Source organism: Chrysemys picta, chromosome 3 (genome assembly GCF_011386835.1).
Source record: "Chrysemys picta bellii isolate R12L10 chromosome 3, ASM1138683v2, whole genome shotgun sequence".
NCBI lineage: Eukaryota > Metazoa > Chordata > Testudines > Emydidae > Chrysemys > Chrysemys picta.
Genome location: NC_088793.1, coordinates 178262839 through 178271533, shown reverse-complemented (window position 1 = coordinate 178271533; position 8695 = coordinate 178262839). Strand labels below are relative to the sequence as shown.

At 39.8% G+C, this 8695-nt stretch overlaps 1 protein-coding gene across 14 annotated transcripts in view; it reads right to left on the bottom strand.

Moving 5' to 3' along the window:
* ASB3 (ankyrin repeat and SOCS box containing 3) overlaps positions 1–8695 on the bottom strand; it is a 158886-nt gene that overhangs the window by 148175 nt on the left and 2016 nt on the right. The window lies entirely within an intron of this gene.

Here is an 8695-nt window from a genome sequence, read left to right as displayed (position 1 = left end):
AAACTGATTAAACAAATACTGTGCAGTTTGTGTAGAACAACAGTCTTATCTGATGTGCATGGTCCTTTTGTAAGAGGAGCTTGCCCTGCTATTGGTCAAGACCATCCCCTAGCATTGTACTTGGGGAGCTCTAAAATAAAAGGTGTTATATAAATTTAAGTTATTTTGTAAAAATTCAAATGAGCACAGGAACTGCAATGACTACAGAACTCACCTTTATTTGTGCTGCAAAGTGAAGAAAAGTTAGAAGGCAGCATGTTATATAAGGGTAAGCCTTTTCTATGCCTGAAATTCTTTAACATGATCACTAAAAGACAGTTATTAAAATGTATAATTACAGAACTAGATGACTATGCAATATAAATCTTTAACCTGAAGCTGCAATATTATATTTTTTCCATCTTCTCAGACTATTAACTTTTAACAGAGAGGTGCCTCACATCTACCTTTGCTGGTGTCAGAGAAACCAGAAAACTCTGCTCCAATTTACTTGTAAATTTGCCCTGCTTGTTATGAGGAAAAATATGAAAAAGCAGAAAAGATCTGCAGTTATGAGATTCTTTATACTTCCCTAATAACAAATTCATTTTCTTGCTTTCTTCTTTCAACTTCTTCCCTGCCTCACATTTCCTGCAGATGAACAGGAAACAAAGCAGATAAAAGCTAGGTGAGCAGATAACTGAAGAGACAGTGAAGTCATTAGGTTCTTTCATTTACTCAAGATCATATTGCCTTCCACACACAAGTACAACACACACACCCCTTGAGGATAGTAGGAATTATTTATATGAACCATTATTATTACTAATTATCTGTATTATCATAGCACCTAGGAGTCAACGAAAGCAGAAAAGAGACAAACGATTAATACTACAAGGCAACAGTGTGATAATACTGGTTGGTATGATACCTAGTGGTCTCAAAACACCAGTGCCCTAAGCATTGTCAAGTTTTTTGTAGGCATCATGGCAAAGAGTTTAAGGAAGAGTTTGAAGGAGAACAATGAAGTGGCTTAGCAGATGTTTGTAGGGCATTCCTCCCACACGAGGGGCAGCACAGGAGAAAACATGAAGATGTTTGTTTGAAAATTTAACAAGTGGGCAATGGAGGCTGTCATCATGGGCAATTGTAAGCAGGAGTCAAGTTCTTAATACTAAATGAGAGAGGATAGGTTGGCCGTGAAGGGCCTGGAATGCAACGACAAATAGTATAGTTTGATGCAATTGAGAAAAGGGAAGTGTAATGGAGGGATGCAAAAAGAGAGGTGATGTAGTGAGAATGCAGAAGCATTCTGAATGGATGTGAGTGGGGCAAGATTGCATTTGTCAAGGCCAGAGAATAGTAGGTAGCAGTAATTGAGGCTCAAGATGAGAGCCCAGAAAAGAATTTTAGCTGCATGGATGGACAGGAAAGGCCATATCTTAGAGAGGTTATGCAGAAAGAATCTGCAAGACTTGGACATCGGCTGGGTGTGAGGACCTAGAGAGAAGTCCCAGTCGAAGAGAACACCCACATTTACAGGTCTGACAGGCAGGATGATGGTGTTGTCCAGGAAGGGCTTGCAGGGGGTGGGGAAAGAGATTAAGAGCTCTGTTTTAGCCACATTGAGCTCGAGCTAACAGCTACACATCCAAAGAAGATATAGAGAGACAGGCTGAGACTTTAGCTTGGACAGAAGCTGACAAGTCTGGAGCAGGTAGGTAGATCTGCAAGTACTCTGCACAGAAATACACCTCTACCTTGATATAATGCTGTCCTCGGGAGCCAAAAAAGCTTACCACGCTATAGGTGAAACTTATTGAACTTGCTTTGATCCACTGGAGTGCGTAGCCCCGCCCCCTGGAGCATTGCTTTACCGTGTTATATTGGGTTGCGTTATATCAGTTGAATTTGTTTTCAGATGAGGTTAACAAACAAGAAAGATGTGGAGGGAGAAGAGATGGGGACCAAGGACAGAGCTATGTGGCAGGATGAGGAGGAATCCCCCAAAGGACATAATGAAGGAGCAATCAAAGTGGCCCTTAAACTTCTTTACACACACACAATTTAGGCTTAAGGTCATTATGCAAGAGGCAATTACTGAAGTTGGGAAGATCCAACTTTTTAAGGGCAAGCATGAAGAAAATCTGGAAAACAGCAATGGTTTATTAACTGGGGGGGGGGAGGGAGAGAACATTTTTATAAAGACTTCAGTGCCCATGTAACCTTTCCTCAACTCTTCCCATATTCTCATTTTTATTCCCTGTATTTTCTCTTATTGTAAGTGTATATAAAGGCTCTTACTAACTAGAAGCTGACAATCTGATGAAGGTCTGTTTTAGGCAGGGTTGACTAACAATCTAGTTTGACCATGCAGAAGAATGTAGTGTTCAATATTCCTTAAACACCCATAAAAATGTAAAAACTGAGAAGCAATGAAATTAGCATACTCAAACATGTTTCTCATTAGAAACATAGAACTACGCACTCTGAGACTTAAGAGATGTAGCACTGCAACCAGTAGAACTGTTGGCGTAAATCTTAAAAGGTGGCACTCCTACGATCAATCCTACAGACGTACACTTCAAATCTAAACAAAATAGGTTGCTTCCCCTTGCAAATGTATTACATGTTGAAAAAGTTAACCTGAAATATGAAAGGATGAATGATACCCTTCTGAACTTTACTTAAAATAGCTTGAACAATTTATTGTCTCTGTGTAGTAAAGGACACCTTAGGTCAATATTACTTCGTTTTAAAAACCAGAGCATCACAGCCTAAAAATAGTCACGTCATGCTGTCCTCCAGCACCAATAGCTGATAACACTGTCATTCAGTTCAACATCACGTCATCAGTTTAATGAAATCAGATCTGCATCCCTTCCAATTCCATCCATCCTTTCTTAACTTCTGGTGAAAAACTGACATAGCCAGTGTGTGGGTCTAAGCTCCACTCATAAGGCAAGAGGCAGAGAAGGGAGGCTGAGAAATTAAATGCAGCAGCTCTCCCACCAGGACCGTTTGCCTAGTGCTTTCTGTTTTGTCTGATGATGTAGGTGTATGCTCGCATGACAGGGGAGGGATAGCTCACTGGCTTGAGCATTGGCCTGTTAAACCCAGGGTTGCGAGTTCAATCCTTAAGGGGGCCATTTTGGGATCTAGGGCAAAAATCCGTCTGGGGATTGGTCCTGCTTTGAGCAGGTGGTTGGACTAGATGACCTCCTAAGGTCCCATCCACCCCTAATATTCTATGATTCCACTCACAGTGCTGCAGGGTCCCAGATATCAGAAACAGTGAGCCGCACAGCTTTAGGAGTAACAGGTTGTGAAGAACCTGGGACATTCAAATAGCTTAGCTCCTGAAATCGTGACACAGTAATTATGACTTCCTGACTTACTTTTAAACTGTTTGTAAATCCCTGTAATCCAAAAGAGAACAAAATACGTATTTCTGTAATACAAGTGACTATAAATGAATGAGAGGGACAAAATTTCAAAACAGGTAGAAGTCCTCATGCAAAAACATACACACAATTATGCCTACAAATGTGGGTATACAATTAGAGGAAGGAATTTGAATATCCTGTTGTCTGAAAAGAAGTGTGTGCATGCATTTTTGTCTGCAGATTTCAGGTCTTTTTAGAAATGTAACCCTTAAACACTTATTGTAAATTTTTTTTAATAAGTTTTTCAAAATTCACTTAGAATAATTTCCCAGTCATTCTAAATTCCCATTTATGAAAGATAAAAGAAAGATGCAGTTGAGTTGTCCCTCAAGAGAAGTGAGTGCTACAAAATAATTATATTTGTTAATTTAATCTCTACTAGACAATTTCTTAATTTGAGGACTTTAGCTGACTTCCTTTTTCATCTTCCTTTATTGTCAGATACTATATTTGGTTAACCTGTTTATGTGCATCTTCCATCTAAACACTGACCCTTCCTAATTTTGAGGTCCTTAATGCTGTTTCCCTTTCAGTTTAACTCTCACCAAGACTACGTGCTCACCTGCTCACAAAAGCTGTAGAGCTCTAACTATATGGATGTAGTTAAAGTGGGTGAAGTGAACGCAGTTATACTGAGATAAATGTGCTTGTACCATTACTCCTTATTTTCATGTGGGAAGGAAAATAAGCTATATTGCTATAAGGCACCTTTACATCAGTTTAACTGAGTCCATACTAGGATTTGTACCAATACAACTATTTTGGTAAAAATTCACACTGGTATCTGAAATATTTATACCAGTATAACTTTCAAGTTCAGACCAGACTTGACTGCTAATGAGGTATAAAATGTTACAATTAACATGCGGAAACATTTTGCACTTATTTTGCACTGGTGTAAATGATTGTAGAGGGCAATGATGAACGAGACACTAGTCAGATCATAAGAGGCAATATACCCAATATTTGTATTTTATTTCTATAGTTACAATGCACAAATACAAAATTCTCTTTTTTAAAAAGAAAGAACTCTTGCTAGAATATACCAAGAGAAAATTTAACATCAGCAACACCTCCTGTGACAAATAGTCAGTACTGCATTGGATCACTCTCTAAACAAGAAATAAGATTCCTGAATGCTGACCGAATTGGAAGAGATTTTACATTACAATGTGTCAGGTAAGGGGCTAAAAACTTTAGGCTGGGGATGTCCAAGAGTCCAGTCTATGGACCTGTCAATTTTAGGCCAGCAGAGCTGTGAGAATCAGATAGGAACGTTACTGCATTCTCCCTCAGCTATTCTCAGTGATGTGCACAAAACAATGTTATATTCTCAGCAAAAATTGGGGCCTTGGCTGCATTTACAGCTGCCTCTGTTGTACAAGTGGACTATAAAGTGGGAGGCTATGGGTGGAAATCATAGCCCTCAGACCAGCCTGTCATTGCCCCAGGTTGGGAAGAATCCTCATCATATACCCTTGGTGATGATTCAGGAAAAAAACATGCCTGGATAGTTCAGTGAATTGGCTGTATTGACAGGTCCTTTCAACACTAAATCAAAAGTCTATAATAAGATTTGTAGTAAGTACAAGTTTCCACATGACAGTTGTTTGGTGCATTACACAAATCAGATTTATCGTGTTTTCAGTGGACAGCTATCCACATAGCTAAAAATTATCCTCATAATGCCTATCACTGCTGGCCAGTTCCGCACACAGGCTAAAAATCGAACAGAAATGGAAACTGAACTTGTCTCTCTCCCCAGTGGTCTTAAAACAGAGTAGAGGAACATAATCAAGGCTGCGTGAGGAAAAACACTCTCATTGCTTATGATCTATTTGTTCTGTGGTTAGGGGACTTTGGTTTCCAGTATTGGCAGGCTGACACCTTGTAGACGGGAGGTATGCACTTTTAAAAAGTTTAATTTTTAGCAAGCAAGAAAGGGTTCATAATGTTAGAGCTACTGAGGCCTCCTTCCTGTATGATTTTTCTGTTTTTCTACCCTCATTCTTAACTACTACTAGCAACTTTTCCATGAAAATACCTTTAAAAGTTTATCTCCCCTTGCTTAGTCCTCACCTAAGGTCACAATCATAAGAACATAAGAATGGCCACACTGGGTCAGACCAAAGATCCATCCAGCCCAGTATCCTGTCTACCGACAGTGGCCAAAGCCAGGTGCTCCAGAGGGAGTGAACCTAACAGGTAATGATCAAGTGATCTCCCTCCTACCATCCATCTCCATCCTCTGACAAACAAAGGCTAGGGACACCACTCCTTAACCATCCTGGCTAATAGCCATTAATGGACTTAACCTCCATGAATTTATCCAGTTCTCTTTTAAACCCTGTTATAGTCCTAGCCTTCACAACCTCCTCAGGCAAGGTGTTCCACAAGTTGACTGTGCGCTGCGTGAAGAAGAACATCCCTGTATTTGTTTTAAACCTGCTGCCTATTAATTTCATTTGGTGACCCCTAGTTCTTGTATTATGGGAATAAGAAAATAACTTTTCCTTATTCACTTTCTCCACATTACTCATGATTTTATATACCCCCTTAGTCTCCTCTTTTCCAAGCTGAAAAGTCCTAGCCTCTTTAATATCTCCTCACATGGGACTCATTCCAAACCCCTAGTCATTTTAGTTGCCCTTCTCTAAACCTTTTCTAATGCCAGTATATCTTTTTTGAGATGAGACCACATCTGTATGCAGTATTCAAGATGTCGGTGTACCATGGATTTATATAAGGGCAATAAGATATTCTCCATCTTATTCTCTATCCCTTTTTTTAATGACTCCTAATATCCTGTTTACTTTTTTGACTGCCGCTGCACACTGCGTGGACGTCTTCAGAGAACTATCCATGATGACTCCAAAATCTTTTTCCTGATTAGTTGTAGCTAAATTAGCCCCCAATCATATTTTATGTATAGTTGGGGTTATTTTTCCCCAATGTGCATTACTTTACATTTATCCACATTAAATTTCATTTCCCATTTTGTTGCCCAATCACGTAGTTTTGTGAGATCTTTTTGAAGTTCTTCACAGTCTGCTTTGCTCTTAACTATCTTAAGCAGTTTAATATCATCTGCAAACTTTGCCACCTCACTTTTTATCCCTTTCTTCAGATCATTTATGAATAAGTTGAATAGGATTGGTCCTAGGACTGACCCTTGGGGAATACCACTAGTTACCCCCTCTCCATTCTGAAAATTTACCATTTATTCCTACCCTTTGTTCCCTGTCTTTTAAACCAGTTCTCAATCCATGAAAGGATCTTCCCTCTTATCCCATGACAACTTAGTTTACGTAAGAGCCTTTGGTGAGGGACCTTGTCAAAGGCTTTCTGGAAATCTAAGTACACTATGTCCACTGGATCCCCCCGTCCACATGTTTGCTGACCCCTTCAAAGAACTCTAAAAGGAAATCATGTCTTACTAATCTATTACAGAAACCATGTTGACTTTTGCCCAACAATCTTCTGCATATGACATTAATCACCTTCACAGCAACTGGCTATGATGTGTTTCGGTTAGTGGGCTGTTGTCTTCCTCTTTCCCCCTCTCTATAGGCATTCCCCGAGGCTCTGTCCTTGGCTACCTCCTCTTCTACAAGCATAGCTTTGACTATCATCTTATATAAGTGACTCACCAGTCTACCTTTCTATCTCATCTTCCTCTATTCACTCTAGCATCTTATCTTGATATCTCATCATTCATATACAGCCCATCAGTGAAAACTCAACAAAGCCAAAATAGCCACTTTCCACCATCCCTTCTCCCCCTCCTTTAACACTGTGGAAATCACCATCATCGTTCTTGTTGCTCAGGACCATAATATGCACGATACCTTTGCCTCAACTCTCTCTCTAGACCCATACATTCAGGCCATATCTAAATCTTGCTGCTTCTTTCTATACAGCATCTTTGAGATTTGGCCTTTCCCCTCTCTCCGCACAGCTAAAACTCCGATTCAAATCTTCGTCATTTTGCAACCAAACTACTATAATCTCTTCCCTTTTGGGCCTGACTCCCCTCAAACTTGATCCCCTCAAGTCCATTCAAAATTTGCTCCTAAGATAGTCTTCCTGGCTCCTCAACCTGACATCAACGCCTCTTTAGATCCTTCCCCTTGCTTCCCCTTCACTTCCACATCAAACACAGGCTTCTTTTCTGTATTTTTAAGGCCTTTCACAACGTAGGGCTTGCCTACACTAAAAAGTACACCAGTATAGTTAAAGCAGTACAACCTCCTTAGTGTAGATGCAGTTATATCAGTAACAAGTTGCTAGAGAGAGAGAGAGAGAAAGAGAGAGAATGCACACATGCTATTCCTGTATGGGAAAGGAATAAAATATACCAGTATAAATCACCTTTATAATAGCATAATTGTATCCACACTAGAGCTTTTTCAGGTATAGATATTTCAGTAAAAAAGACACACCCCTAATCAAAATAGTTATATTGTAAATCTTAAATATAGACCAGGCCTTAGTCCTACCTTACCTAGTTGTTCTAACAACTGATTGAAAAAATCTACCTTTGACTTTGCTCCAACATTCCCAGTCTTTAATAGGAAAAGCTGACTGGTTGGTGGAGAACACCTTTGTACTTTCTCCCATGCCACTCCTTATGCAGGGGAAGAGTATATTATAAGCCATAAAGCTACCACACTTTATCCTCCTTAAGGCTCATCACTGCCATGACTCCTTCCAGGCATATGATGAGATCTGACTCTCTTCCCCTTCTTTCCTTTTCCTACTACCTTATTCTTCCAACTTCTTCACTCCCCTCATTCCTCACCCTGCTTCTATTTCCAGTTAGATACACTTTCTAAAAATAGCTTTAACAAAATTCTGCCAATTCTTCATCACATTCATTTAGTTGCATGTTATATCCCTATAACTTATGCTCCACTTGTTCTGTATCTTTTAAACTGTAAGACATCTAGGGCAAGGATTCTCTCTTATCTAGTGTCTAAGACAACAAGGCCCCTATCCTGAGTGGAGCCTCTGGGTGATACCATAATATTTAGCACTAACAACAGTGTAACAGAAAATGAAGATATAAATTAACTCTCAGTGTCAAACCAGCAGAGACAGGACAGAATGCTAAAGCAAGGCATACACTAGTCCTCAGTGGAAGTGCCTGTAATACTGAAATTCTGCTTGCAACATCAGATCCATTACTGAATAGTATCAGAGACCAGAGTCTACCTAAAGAGAGAACATAAGACACCTTCCTTCCTCTCTCTCCCTCTCTCCTCCCCCCC